At 49.9% G+C, this 14,853-nt stretch overlaps 1 long non-coding RNA gene across 1 annotated transcript; it reads left to right on the forward strand.

Annotated features, from left to right (window-relative positions):
* Nucleotides 1-1,281: 1,281 nt before the first annotated feature.
* LOC114097976 (uncharacterized) lies at nt 1,282-8,337 on the forward strand. The gene is made up of 3 exons (XR_003583643.3): nt 1,282-1,464; nt 6,655-6,699; nt 8,109-8,337. It is a non-coding gene; the product is annotated as an uncharacterized lncRNA (long non-coding RNA).
* Nucleotides 8,338-14,853: the final 6,516 nt, after the last annotated feature.

A 14,853-nucleotide genomic window follows, 5' to 3' on the forward strand; every position in this document is an offset into this window, starting at 1 on the left:
ACCTCCTGCTATTTCCTGGAAGATAGTTTGGATGTCTGCTGGAGGTGCAGCAGCCATCTTCAACCATGAGGATAAAAGCCAGGGGCTAGGTGTGGTGGAGGAGGAAGAGGGGAGTCCAGATCCTGCTGACACCCCTCAGTGGCAACCCCAGTCCTTGACTGACAGCTCTGAATTTTGTTTTCTACATGAGACAAAAATTCCTTTTTGTTTGAACCCCTGCTCTTCTAACTAGAAGAAAACTAGAAGTTTTTAGTTATTTGGCAGCTGACAGTCCTACTACACAACCAATCCTGTGCCAAATCTGCCCTGTGCCAAATCTGACTGTGAGAGGCACAGGTGACGATGGCCACCTGCGAGCCCAAGGAAACAACCCTGTTGACATCTTGATCTCAGACCTCCAGCCTCCAGAATCACAAGAAAACAGATGTTTGTTGTTTGGGCACCCGGCTCGTGGTACTTGGTCATGGCAGCTCTAGCAGACGGATGCACCCACTTTGTCAGGCTCTGCTCAGACGGTTTGCGTAGGCTGTCTCCTTTGTCCCTAACTGTGACTCAAAGACACAGGCACTCATGTCTTGCATGCAGAAACAGATCCAGGAAGTGATGATGTGGGGAACTGGGGGAGCCAGATCTTGGAGTACAAGTTCTCATGCGGCAGAGGAGGGCTGCTGGGGCTGCCTGACCTGTCAGGCCCCTTCTTTATCTGGAGCCTGTGGACAAGCAGGCCTGTCCTTCATCTTTCTCCCATTTCACCCCTAATTAGGCCTAGTCTGGACCCTCTGCATCCAGGGACAGCCCACTGTACCTGCATCTCTATGCAGAGTCCAAAGAACTAATCTCTAATTTCAGACGAGACCAATGGGGATGAGAAAAGGGCGTACGATGGCCCTGGGCAGCCTTATTGTCCCTCAAAGCATTTAGGCCTCATGCACCAACTTGCCAGCCTGCTGGAGAGGCAGATTCTCTAAGATGGGAGGAGCCTGTTGGTTCTCCAGCTGCTGTTCCTAGGCAAGGCTGTGCTCTCAGCTATCTTTATTGAGGCTCTACTGTTGCCAGGCCTTGTCCTAAGAGTCCTCCACAGTTCCTCATTTGATAATCCCCTTAGCAGCCCTGCAAGGTGGTCACGGGTATCATCACTATTTAACAAATGAGGAAACTGAGCCTCTGTGCACGCAAGTGTGGGGCCAGGGCTGCGTATCGCTCCAGGGCTGGCCCACTCAACCAGGAACAGACGTTGGCTGGACACGCTTCTCTGAGCTGCCTTAGGCTGTGACTGGCTGGCACATCCCCCAAACCCCTTGTGCTGGGCAGAGAATCAGGAAGGAAGTTTGGGGGTAAGAGGACGGAAACTGCCAACCAACGTGACAAAGATGTGCACCCCTGCACCGTGGTCTGTGATCTCTCCTGCCTGCACTCCCCCCCCACCGGCGGCCTCTGCCTGGAGCTGACAGTGCCTCCTTGGAGGTCAGAGATTTATTTTAGCTAGTTTCACAAGGGCACATGCATGGGGAGGTGCCCTGCGTCACCAGCCCTGTCATCACTGCAGAGGAGGGAAAAGGACTTTCCCTGGGGCTGGGATTGCCAAGCCCTTCCTAGAGGAACAGCCTAGAGACGAACCTGCTGCGGGCTCTGTGCACACAGGCCTGGGAGCCGCCTGCTGGGAATCGTCTCCCTGCAGACAGAGGGCAGGGTCCCAGCCTAAACTGTGGGTGACTGTGCAGGGCTGTGGCCTTTTTGCTCTGGGAAAGGCAAACTCTGCTTCTGGAGCCTGCCTGGGCTTCTTCCTCCCCTGCTGGCTTCACACACCAGGGAGCTCTGTGCTCTGAACCTGAATCTGGCCCTTCTCCATGGCCCTCCTCAGGCCAGTGGGCCGCTGAGTCTGCAGCCAAGTGTGCTGGGGCGGGGGGGGGGTGTCGCCCTCCGTGTTTGATGTGCCCTCTATGTTGGGGGCAGGGGATTTAGTACAGGTGCCCAGTTGCATGGCCCAGGTCTGGTAGGGGCCTGCTCCCCACCTCTGTCCCTGGGCAGCACACTGGAACTGTCTGACAGCATGAGGGCAGTGGTGTGTCAATGGCTGGAACCCAAAGTCTCCTCCTTGACAGGAGTCCCCAGGGCAGGATGAAGCCACTTAAGGCCATGCCTGATTCCCCAGCACTGAGGTGCCTCCAACCCACACAGCCCTGCAAAGGCTGCTGACTGCACCTCTGGGACGCTGAGGCCCTGGGGGCTGGGCTTGGCACGGGCTGACGGAAGCCGGGCACCACACAGGGGACGTTCTTGTGCAGCCCAGCGGGGCTTTGATGCCCCAACCACACCCTTTCCTTCTGTTGGGGTTGTTTCTAGGCTCTTCTTTAGAAACCCTAGCAAACTGACTTCCCTTCCAGTTCCCCATGATCTGCACCCTGCCCAAGTGCTGCCCTCACTTATCAGAGGCCAGGGTCCTCTTCTCATTTTCTGGATGGCTCCATAGTTCTAGAAGTTAGAACCAGCTATGTTCTGGAAAGCTGATCTCTGTGTCCACCAGGCAGACCTGCGTGCTCTGAGCCGCAGCCTGGGGCCTCTGGCTGCTCACAGCTGGCAGAATGAGAGGAGTCGGGCCCCGAATGGACTCACTAGGACCGAGCTGCTGCTCAGGTGCCGCTGAGGAGCCGGGCAGAGGGCGACGTGGGGCAGGGTGGGGTCCAGGTGGGAGCACTGGCATGTCATGTGTCGTCCTGGCAGAGACCTGGGGAACCAAGGAGCAGGTGGGCCAGGAGTCCAGTGATGGCAGCAGAGACCAAGGCTGCCAGGGACAAGCCAAGGCAGGCAGAGGAGTGCTCCACAGGAACGGAAGCCCCAGCCCTGTCCCAGGGGATATGGTCACTGGGCCTGTGGCCGAGGGTCCTGGCCATGGCTGAGAGGGTCTGGCTCATGCAGAAGGAAAGGCAGGCATTGCTTTTCCTTCTTCAAAACAGTTCCAGGGGTCCCCCAAGGCCTGGAAGGAAACAGGTGGCCTGTGTGCCTGTCAGGTGGGGCCAGGGACAAGAGAGTAGGACACTTTTTTTTTTTTTTAGAAAGAGGCTGAAGAGGTCATTGCTGACACAGGAACCCGAGGCTGCGAAGGGGCATGACCCTGGAGGGGCCGCTGGCTGGAGGAGGGAGCATGTCCAGGAAAGGGTCTTTTTTGGATTATCCAACCATCTGGACAACTCAGGGCTGTGCTGGGGACTTGCGGAAACTCAATGGCTACTGGGGGTCAGCTGCCCAGTTTAGGGAGCAGAGGCTGCCGTTCCTCCAGAGATGAGGGGTCCCCCAAGGAGAGCTCCACACTGCTGCAGGCCTGGTGTCTACTCTCCGTGAAGCAGTTCCTCTCAGCTGCCCAAGAGGACTGTGACGTGTGCAGGGAGACCTCGGAAAGAAAGGCAGGGCCAGGGCCAACCAGCACAACGCAGGAAGGCCTACACACCCCAGAATGGAGGGTCCAGGCGAGGAATTGTCACAGGGGTCTGGGGGTGTGGAGCCAGGCCCTGACCTGAGCCTTGAGGCCCCCTGGGCAGGGGAGGTTATGGGAGGGTAAGGGACAACCTGGGCAGAGTCACGGTACAGATGACAACAGCTAATAGTAATCCGAGGTTGGATTGTGCCTTCTTCCCTGTGAGCATAACATGAGATGCTCAGAAATGCTGGCACGAGGCCCAGCCCCAGCGACCTCCCCAAACGGCAGCTGCTGTTATCGCTCGGAGAGAGGATCCAGCACACTGGGAGTTTGGACTGCCAGCCTCTTTTGGGGCCGAGCCCAGTGCCCGTTGGCGCTCCTTTTGCCCTTCCCTGTGTCTTGTCGGGGCAGGACCTGGGTGGACCATCTTCCTCGCCTGTCCCCCAGTGATGGGACCCTGTGACCGTGTGTCTGCTGTACTCCTTGTGCAGTCTGTCTTTGATTCCCCTACACTCACCCCAGAGTGGACAGAGATGCCCTGTCCTTTCACATCTGCCTGGCCATTTCTACAGGGGACAACTACTGACTTCTGTACCGTCCCGTGATACCAGCAGAAGGTCAGAGATGACAGGCTCCCCGGGAAGCAGGGGGTCCGCAGAATCTCTGGAGAGTTCCAAAAGGGGTTCCTGGGTGTTCTTTCAGCTGCTTTTGGACAACCCAGAGATTCTTTGGAGAATGTTCCAGAACACAGAGGAGTAAACTCCACCCAGCCACAACCCTGGGAAGGCAAGAAGGCAAGGGCAGGGTTCAAATGACCTCTTGTGCCTCAAAACCTGCTCCATATCCAGAGACATGCCTGTCACCTGCCCAGTTATCAATCTCACCCCCTTTGTCACTCCTCACCCCAAGGTATCCACCTGACCGTGGTTCAGACTCCCCCAAATCTTCCCTCCCTTCCCTTCGCTCGCTGGCTCTCATCTTCTCCCACCTGCTCCTGCCTTAGCCTCTCCAGGGCAGCCCCCTCCCAGGCCATTCTTGCAGAGCTTCTGCTAGAGAAGTTGTGGAAAGGCTGATCCCCCACCCTTTTAATGGCTTTCAGTTACCTTCTGGGTACAACTCAAATTCCTCAGTGGAGCCAACCGGCCCTCTTCCTCCCTGGGAGCCCTTCCCAGAAGTCCACCTCTCAGACCTGGGGGACAGGCCCATCAAAGTCTGCCTGAAGCCCTCCACCTCGGCACCTGCTCCTTCTGCCGGGAGTACCTTCCCCCAAACCCTGTTCCTTTCCTTGACTCCTGCTCCTCTTGAGTTTTGTTTCCAATGCTTACACCACTCTCTCATTTCTAGACTTTTACATTTTGAATAAAAGCATCTGTTGTATTTGCTATCTTACAGGGTCACTCATGATTCCTCAGGTCAGGGGTCCTCGCCTCTGGGTGCCTCCTTGGCAGGCCCCCTCTGGGGGGGGGAACATGGAAACATGTTCCAGGACATCTTCCACAGGGGACCCTGCTCTCCTGGGTGGTGGGTTCTTCAACATTTTGTCCTCAGTACCCAGAATAGTTCCTGAATTATGTGAAGTGCTTAATATACAGATAGCAGGAAATTCTGTTTCACAGCTATGGATTCAAGTGTTCAAATACCAAAAGAGCTTAATTCTTCCACAGCTCAGTCTCTCTGGGGCCCTTTCTGCCTCATGGCCTCGTACGTCAGCCGATCCCTTCAGCCCATCATACTTGATTTATTCCTTTTTCCTACTCTTCAGGTTTGCAGCAGAACCCACGCTGGGGTGCCTCTGAGGTGTGCAGCCACTGGCGGGAGGTCTTGGGTCCTTGCGCGGGGTGAGGGGTTGGGGGTGGGGTTCTTATGCCTTGCTGTCATCTGTCATCCGCTCTGTTCTTTGTCTGCAGTTGGCATCTGTCCCTGAGCCTTTGCTGAGATGCATTTTTGTCCCAAAAGATGGAAGGGGACACCACTGGGGCTGATGACTTCATTCACATAAAGAGCCTTTTCCTCCCAAATCCCAAGCCTCCAGATTCTACTTCAAGAAGCAGAACCCTAGAGAAGGAGGTGCCGGACAGGCAGTGGCATCCACCTCCCATTTTCTTCCCCCTGACGGGAGGAGCCGGAGGAGCTGGGAGATAACCTCCATAAGTCTTTGAATATGCGGGGACCTTTTGCTCACCCTGCCTCCCTGGTCCCTGGCCTTTTGCATATTCAAAGTTAGGGGCCCCTCTGCAGAATGCCATGGGAGGCCTGTTTCTGGAGTTGGGGTTGGGGGGTGCAGGCACCAGCCAAGGCCTGTGGGGTGCTGGCAGAATGGACAAGGGACTTAGTAAGAACAGCCATGTCTATTTTGCCTTGTAGTGGGGTGGGCCCCGTTTATCTAATAATTATGAATAATTATTAATGGACACATAACAGTAATTTTACATATTTGTGGTGAGTAGTGTGGTATTTCAGCACGTGTCTACAATGTGCGATGCTCAGATCAGGACAATTAGCACATCTGCTACTTCAAACATTTCTCGTTTTTTTGTGTTGAGACCATTCAAATCTCTCTGTAGCTGTTTGAAATACACACCGGAGTCGGAGTGCTCGTTCACCCAGATCTGAGCTCCCTTCCATCCCCTTGCCCTTGGGGAGGCCCTGGGGAGTGCAGCGTTACTTTCCCAGGAGACTTTGGTCCTGGGGTGACCAGCAGCAAAACCATCAGTGGGGTTCTCTAAAGCTGGGGAATGGAGGAGGCACCTCCCCCACCCTCCTCTTGACACAGGTGATTTTGATGTATGTCAACCACCTGTAAAAGAAAAATTGTCCCCAAACTGGTCTGGGACAAAATTTTTCCTGTGTGATGTAAGTGACCAGCTCTTCTTTGGGAGTGGGGGCTTCAACATTAGCAATTTTCTGATAAACTTCAATGGTATTGAGGCTTATTCTTGGAAACCAGTGCCTGACCCACCCAGCTGTCTTGAAGGAGGGTTGGTGGGATGTGCCTGTGTGTGTGCAGACACAGGAATAGCTCTTTGTCACCTTCCACATGAGGCTGTAACACGGCCATGTGCCTGAAGCAGCAGTATAATAGTTGGTATATAATAGGTGCAAGAGATTAAGTTGAGACTCACACAGGAAGGGACGTGTGGTGACCTCTCTGCTTGGGGGGGTTCTGGGGGAAACACCACATCTTGAGGGGTGGAGAGCTGGACACCATGAGCATGACTCTTGGTCTTTCTGTTTTACAGGTGAGAGTTGCCTGGCCTCCCTGCAGGCTGTGAAAATTAAATGAGGTAAGGATTAGACAGGGAGGAACCCACATGGGAAACCAGAGGGCAGCTTTGCAAGTTGGAGATTACTGTTGTCTTCATTTGATTCAGAGATGATCTGCCCCATGCCAGAGTCAAGGGGACTTCTGGGTTTGTGTCCCCAAGCTGCAAGATTCTTGTGTCCTTGTGTTTGTAGCAGCATTACTTGCAGTAGCTAAAATGTTGAAGCAACCCAGGTGCCCTTGGTGGAGGGATGAGCAAAAGGTGGCATATCTATACTTTAGAATATTATTCAGCCATAAAATGAAGGGAATTCTGATATGTCTAGGGGAGTTTCCCTCTTTCACTGAAGATTTGAAAATTTGAGTCTCTGGCATAAACTGACAGTAGACAGATGAATAAGGGAGAGATATATGAATTTTGTAAATATGCACAGGAGTCTTACAAAATATGAGACTCAAAGGAGGGTCAGAAAATTGAAAAACTTCAACTAAATATATAGTATTTTGGGCTCTAAACTGAAATAGGAGGCTGGAGCCATGGGTGCTGGCACACACATATAATTCCAGCTACTTGGGAGGCTGAGGTGGAAGGATTGCAAGTTCGAGGCCAGTCTGGGCAACCGAGCAAGACTCAAAAATTTTTAAAAAAGAGAATACTTGCCTAGCCCTGGGTTCCACCCCCAGCATTGAAAAAGAGAGAAGAAAAGAAAAATAGAAATATGGGCTTGGAGATGTGATGACTGGTTATTGGAGGAGGAGGCCTGCGAACAGAAATTGTCTTGTAGTGCAGATAAGATCTCAGGTAGCAGCCTCAGAAGAAGAGGTGACAGGCTGTGACAAAGTCTCTCTGGTGAGACCTTGACCTTTTGTCTCTTTTATGAGTCAGTCTCCTCCAGTCAATGAGTTATCTGGGGAAGGGAGTTGGGCCTCAGATAGGTAAAGGAATTGGGGGTATCTGTTTTCCCGAGCCTCACGGGGTATGCCATGACATAGATGAACCTTAAGAACATCTTGCTAAGTGAAGTAAGCCAGTCGCGAAAAGACAAACACTATAAAAACTGCTGTCATTTCCATTGACGGGAGGTCTCATCAATAGTCAAAATCATAGAGAAAGTAGAATGGAGAGAGCAGAATGTGGTCACAGGGGCTGGGGAGCCGTAGTTTAATGGGGTACAGTTTCTGTTCCACAAGATGAAAAGCTTCCTGGAGTCGGATGGTGGTGATGGTTTCCCAACAATATGAATGGATTTTAATACCACTAAACTGTTTACTCAACAATGATTAAGGTGGTAACTTTTATCATGTGTATTTTACCACAATCAAAAGTATATATTTTTTAAAGAAAGGAAAACTCAGAACGCAGGTTCCATGCTGATCTCCTCCAAGATGCACCTCATGTTCTGCATTCTCTGTTAACTGTGTCTGTCCCAGCTTTGGAGCCCCCTGAAGCACCCAGGCTTGCACTTGGCAATGTCTTCCTGGCTCTCCTCCACTCAGGCCAACGCTTCATTGACCAGCAAAGCCAAGGCTGCCATCACGGAGGGGGAGAAGGACCATCCCTTTCCTGGCCCTTTGCCGGCTCTCCCCAGCCCTCCCCACCCCCAGCACAGGCAGGACGTCTGTCTCTCTGCTGATTATGAGATAGCTCATGGCTGTCAGGTCTGCTTGAATAAACTCTTTTGTCCCTGAGAATTTTCCCATGTCAAACATTTAGTCTGTTGTGTTATGGGTCAGTGAGCAAGGAGACAAGTCTGAATTCTTAAACAACCTTGTGATCGCGAGACATCTGTCTGCGAGGCAATCGAGCCACATCTGTTGCACTGTTCCCAACTTTTGAGACTCTTACTTAAAAAACAGATCATTATTTTATGTTTTAGATCTTAAAGAAATATATTTTCTTTTAAAAATGTAAATATTGCAGTAACACATACTTAGAAGATGGAAGTTCCTCATAAATCGCTTTACGCCCCACCACCAAGTACCTAAATATTGTTCATAGTTTCATGTGTATGGCTCAGATTTTTTGCTCTCTGCACCTACTAATGTAGATATTATCATCATCATTATCTTTATTCTCACATTACCAGTGACGTTGTCTGGCAACTCCCTTTTTGACAATTCTTGTACGTCATTCAATATTAGGACCCTATACTTCAGATAGTTATAAAACATTCCATTGCATTTCTGAATAATCATTAGTTTAATGAGCTTTTTAGTGATAAGCATTGGGAATCCCATCTCTCCCCAGTTTTTCCTTTATTACTTCATTACTGACATAACTGCAGTGGGTATCCTCAGACATACATTTGTATCTTTGAAAGCATGTTTCCTGAGAGTAGAGGATGCATTTCTCGAGGCAGAAATGCTGGGTCAAAGGTATCCATATTTAAAATTTACTGGGCATCGCCAAATCCACAAACATAGTTTTGTTTCAGTTTGTGGATTTGTGGTTGAAAATGCCTCTCTGGGCACCGAGGGGAGGGGCCAGTACCAGCAACGAGAAGAAATGGTGATGGTTTGTTTTGGGCATGCCTGTGAGTGTCTCCGCAGCTACCTGCGAGACTACACGCGAGGACCAACCTGGGACAGGACAAAGGCACAGACTGTTGGTCCTAGAAGGACAGAAGGTATCAGCTGAATGAATTCCAGGGTAGCTGGGGCCCAAATGGTGTGGATTCTGAGGTGGTCTGTTTAGCACCCATTCGTATAAAACAGAGAGACCTCTTTGGGGAAACCTCTTCCCTGCTGACTCCATCCACAGGGGTCTAGTGGGAGCTGCTTTTCCTACTGTTTTCCACACTAGTCGGCATCAGTATGCATGATCTCTGGCTAATTCGAAACCTTCCCTAGAATTTTTTGAAAATCAGTTGCCCATGAGTGGAAAAATACAGTAGAAACCCACAGATCACCCCAAACACAGAAACCCCTTTCTTTCTCAAGTGCCAGCTTCTGCCTCTTGAGCCCTAGGCTCGAGTCCAGCTATAGATGTCTTACTCTCTGCTCTGGGAGGAGAGTGCTGCATACGGAGTGTGTGGACAGGAACCAATCGAATCCTTATATACTAGAAACAAACTAGTAGAAATAAACTTTTAAAGGATGCATCCTGCAGAACAGCCAGGGCTGGGACTAGCATCAGGTGAGAGAGGCATTCACCCTCCTCCTCCTCCTTGCTTCACCCTAGGCCTGGCCTTGAGACATCATCAGAAAATGCCCGATAGTTCAGAATAAATAGAGTGCAAGGTGATCAAGATTTCTCTAGTGTAAACATTAAACATTACTGAGAGAATTTAAAGGAGACCACAGGGACCCTGCCTATACTTTGATATGGAGTGGAAGACTATGTATTGTTAAGATATCAATTCTTCCTAAATTTACCTATAGGTTCAGTCTTAGCTGGTTGCTTTGTAATAAATTGAGAAGATGGGGCTGGGGATGTGGCTCAAGCGGTAGTGCGCTCGCCTGGCATGCGTGCGGCCTGGGTTCAATCCTCAGCACCACATACAAACAAAGATGTTGTGTCCGCCGAAAACTGAAAAATAAATATTAAAAAAATTCTCTCTCTCCCCCTCTCTCACTCTCTCTTTAAAAAAAAAAGATAAACTGTTTATTTCATTAATAAAAATCTTATTAAAAAATAAAATAAATAAATTGAGAAGATGATTCTGAAATGTATATGGAAATTCAAATGATTTAGAATAGGCCAAGGAAATCCTAATAAAGACAAAGTCAGAGAACCTATATGGCTGACTTGTAATAAAGCTGTAATTAAGACAGTCTGGGGTGGTGCAAGAAGAGACAGATAACTGATGGAATAGGAAAGAGAGATAAAAAACTGTTTTCACATTTGTGGTCACCTGAATTGTTGGCAAGGACTTCATGGCAAGTCAGTGAGGAAAGGGTACCCCTCCCTGCCATTAATCAATGCTGGATCAACTGAACATCCATGGGGGGAAAATTAACCTTGATCTCTACCTCACAGAATGCATGGGCAGTTGTGCAGAAGTGTGCTCAGACAGAAAGGGAGGATGACCTAATGGTAATAAACTGGGGGGAATTTAGCCAGGCTAGTTTGTTCACTCTTGGCTTCCAGGTATAGGGCAGGACACCTGTCACATAAAGGTTTTATGACCTACTTTCAGGAGAGGTAGGTCAGAGAATTTCCTTATGGCCATGTTTCAGACAAGGAAGGCTACAGGAGATCAGATAGTGGTCTTCTTGCTTCTGGGTTTTCCTCAATTTCCTTTAGTTTAGAATACTCAGTACACCAAGGCACCGCGTTTTGGATAGCCTTTCCAGCACCCCATCAGAATTATATCTTGATTATAATTTTGGTGGTAATATGGCTGCATTAACTTGTTAAAAGCTTATCTACTTGGTGACCGTTCATCCAGGTATATATTTATGCTTTAGGATCTTTTTTGGCACGGAAGGTCATTGGGGGATTGAACTCAGGGGCACTCAACCTCTGAGCCACATCCCCAGCCCTATTTTATTTAGAGACAGGGTCTCACTGAGTTGCTTATGCTCTTTTACTCCACAAATTATACTTCACAAAAAAAAAATGCCTGGTGTGGAAGTGCACGCCTATAATCCCAGCTACTAGGGAGGCAGGAGGATCACAAGTTGGAGGTCAGCCTGGGCAACTTAGTGGGACCATGTCTCAAAATAAAAGAAAAAGGGTTGGGGGTATAGCTCAACGGTAGAGTGCTTGCCTGGCATGCGTGAGGCCCTGGGTTAATCCTCAGGACAGAAAACAGATAAATAAAACCCCCTAAAGTGTGAGAGCTAAGCATATGACTGAATTTTAACTGTACCTAAACTACACTTTAATAAAAAATGGAAAGTGAGTAATCAAGGCTTCAGCACTGCTGAAAGCTAGGTACCTGGTGTAGATCAGACATACCTCCGACCTGGTGAACTGGGCATCGTGTGAGCACTGGCCCCTGTGTGCAGTTCGTCCCCTTCCTGGTATCATGGGAGGAAGAGGAAAGTTCAAGAGGCAGGAAGAAGTCAGAGGTGTGTGATGAATATCTGACTCTATTTAGCTTCAGCTTCAAAATGCGGTGAACATGCGGAAGGAAATAGGCACCTCCTGCCCCTGCCACCTCCTGTCCCCAAGTTTTAGGCAGGAAACTCAATTATGAGTACGACCAGAACTCCGGTGTGATTGACTTATTCACTGGACCAGCTGCAAGAAACATCCCGACGCCCTCGGTCCCTCTCCAATGCCCACTCAAACCCGCACTTTGAAATCATCTTCTCTCTTCCAGGCGATGTCTTGCTTTTGGTCTTCTCAGAGTCAGAGCCTGAGACATGATTTTGAATGCAAGTAGTGAGGAAGTGAGATAGGAAAGGGACAGTTTCAGACCCAAGGTCACAGCCTTCTCCCCACTGAGGGGCCAAGGAGCTGTGGTACTTACAGGAGGCACCCCGCAGGTACCCTACAGCCTCCTGCCTCTCCTTGGGTGAAGAGAAGTTCTGGGTACTTGAAAGCTCCAGCATGCTGCCTTGCTTCAGACTCGATCACCCTGTCCAGCCAGATGAACCCCTGCAGGCAGGATAGTAGGTATTGGCCGGGCACAGCCTTCCTGCACAGGGGCCAGCCTAGGGACAGGGGCACTGCCGCGCCTGCTAGACTGGGTTAAAGTCTAGGGCAGGGCCAGAGTTTTCCCAGGCCCTTTGAGAGGTAAGAAAATAACTCCTTTTAATAATCAAACAGTCCCATCTGCTGTCACCTTCAACGTTTCATCCTACTAACACCCCCCACCTACTGTAGTTGGGCCTGCCTTGGTCTGGGGCCAGCGGGGAAGGAGTCTGACAGCTTTCCCTTCACACTCAACCTCTTCCCTCTTTGGCTGCTGGCTCTTTTGGTCTCTGCAGGACTGGAGTGGAAACAGGAGAAGAGGTGAGGGCAGGAAACACTGCTCTTGACCTGTGCCATTGTAGTCTGGCCCTCTGGATGGGGCAGATGCCAGCTGTGGAATCATTTTCTGGGGGAACATTTTTGGGGGCTCTTTGGGAATTCCACCCCTGCTGGGTGTCCTGCAATCAAACCATTCCCTTGAGGTGGTGGATGACTCCTTCTGCTGGCCAGCCGACTTCCAAGCAAGGCTTCTCCTGTGTTTGGATTCATTCTCCTTCTGTGCTTCCAGGCCCTTCTTCAGGACAGAGTCTCCCTCAAGTAGAGCTGTTCCTGCCCCTTGGGCCAGCCCGCCTCTGGCCTCTGGGAGATGCACACCCTTCCTAGTCCCACCAGGCTCTGGAAGTGCAAGCCATTCCCAACAGGGTCATGACTTTTCATGTGGCTACCAGGCAGGGGGAGATCTGGCCACAGCTTCCAGGCCTAGGACTCTGGGTGTGGTTCCAGCCCTGTATCCTCCATGTCTAGGTCTCCAGGGGGTCTCTTAAACATCCCACTCTCCCTTGGCTGGCATTTGGTGTCCTGGGAGGCCAATCTGTTATCCAGGAAGCTTTGGGTGACAAGGAACGCAAAATCCAAGTCAAGAGGTCTTAAACCCTGAAGGCTTTAACTGCAAGGTTGATCTCTCAGGGCGGATGGACCTAGTGGTTTAAGGATGTTCCAGGGCTCAGGCCCTCTGTGTGTCTCTGCTGTGTTGCCTGTCCTGTGGGCTGCGTCTGAAAATGACTGTCGCCAGATGCAACCCAGGCTTTCTGCTTTCTACTTCACGTCTAGAGGATCATGTTCTTCTCTGTTGGTCTCTCTGTTTGCCATTCTAAGTGAGAGTCCTAAGAGTCACTCTGAATGGCCCAGTTTAAGGTACAATCCATCCCTGAGCCAATGACAATGATGCTGATTGGCTAAGGCAGTCAGAGTCCAACCTGGCCACGGGGGAAGGCACTTTCTGTGCAGTACCTGGAGAGTGTGCAGGAGGGAGAAACACACACGGGAATCTGAGTACTGGGTGACAGAAACGGGTGATGTGTAGGAAACTATATTAGCTTCCCCGGGCTCCTGTAACCGCACCAACAACTGGTGAAGCTGCAGATATGTGTTGTACCACAGTTCCTGAAGCTGGAGCCTGAAACTACCATGTCAGCAGGGCTGTGCTCTCCGGATCCTTCCTTGTCTCGTCTGCTGGGGATCCTCGGCTGTGTCACTACAGTCCCAGTGTCATCTCCTCCCTGGGGGTCTTCACGCTGCTTTCTCTCTGTCTACCTCTGGGTTCACAGCTCTTGTCTTCTATTATTAGGACACGAGTCACATTGGGTTAGCAGCCCACCTGGCTCGAGTATGACCTGCTCTTCAGTCATCTGCAATGATCCTATGTCCAAATGAGGTTTGTGTTCTGAGGTCCTGGGGGCTAGGGATTCCCCGTCTTTTTGGGGAACACAGTTCAACCCACAGCAGCAACAAACATCTTCTTAAAACTATTCTCACGGCTTACTTTGCAGAAAATTGTTTAATTTGATCATGAAACCTACATGTCACACTTGAATCAGAATTAAATTGTCTTATTTCTTACAAGCAGTTTCCCTCAAAAGAAAAATAAAAGGAATAGGAACCCCCTCTGAAGTTATTTAAAGGTATGTAATTGATCCTAAAGAAAAATTCCAGAGAATATTTGAATCTTGACAGCATGACTGACTACAGGCAAAGCCTAGCATTGTGGCACTCACTCAGGGACAAGACCAGCTGGTAAATCATCAAGCCAGGCGTAGTGGCACATGCCTGTAATCTCAGCAGCTCGGGAGGCTGAGGCAGGAGGTTTGGGAGTTCAAAGCCAGCCTCAGCAATGGCGAGGCTTGCTAGGCAACTCAATGAGACCTGTCTCTAAATAAAATACAAAATAGGGCTGGGGATGTGGCTCCTTGGCCGAATGCCCCTGAGTTGAGTCTCCAGTACCCCCCCACCCCCAAAAAAAAAGCATCAAGAACAATCAGCTGTAGACTGATAACTCCAAAAGTGTGAGCAAAACAAACCTTTTCTGTTTATAAGTTGATTATCTCAGGTATTTGATACAGTAGTGGAAAGTTGATTAACATAATTATACATTAGTTATAGCCATTTATCCACCTACCCATCCATCCATTATCATCATTTGTCTAGTCCTCTACCTATTAATCATCTATGTTAATGTCTAATCTATACATATTTAACTTTTTCATTACGTAAGCAATTCATATTCACTGTAGATCTGAGGTTGGAGGAGTGTGA

The sequence above is a fragment of the Marmota flaviventris genome, chromosome 11 (assembly GCF_047511675.1).
Source record: "Marmota flaviventris isolate mMarFla1 chromosome 11, mMarFla1.hap1, whole genome shotgun sequence".
Taxonomy (NCBI): Eukaryota; Metazoa; Chordata; class Mammalia; order Rodentia; family Sciuridae; genus Marmota; species Marmota flaviventris.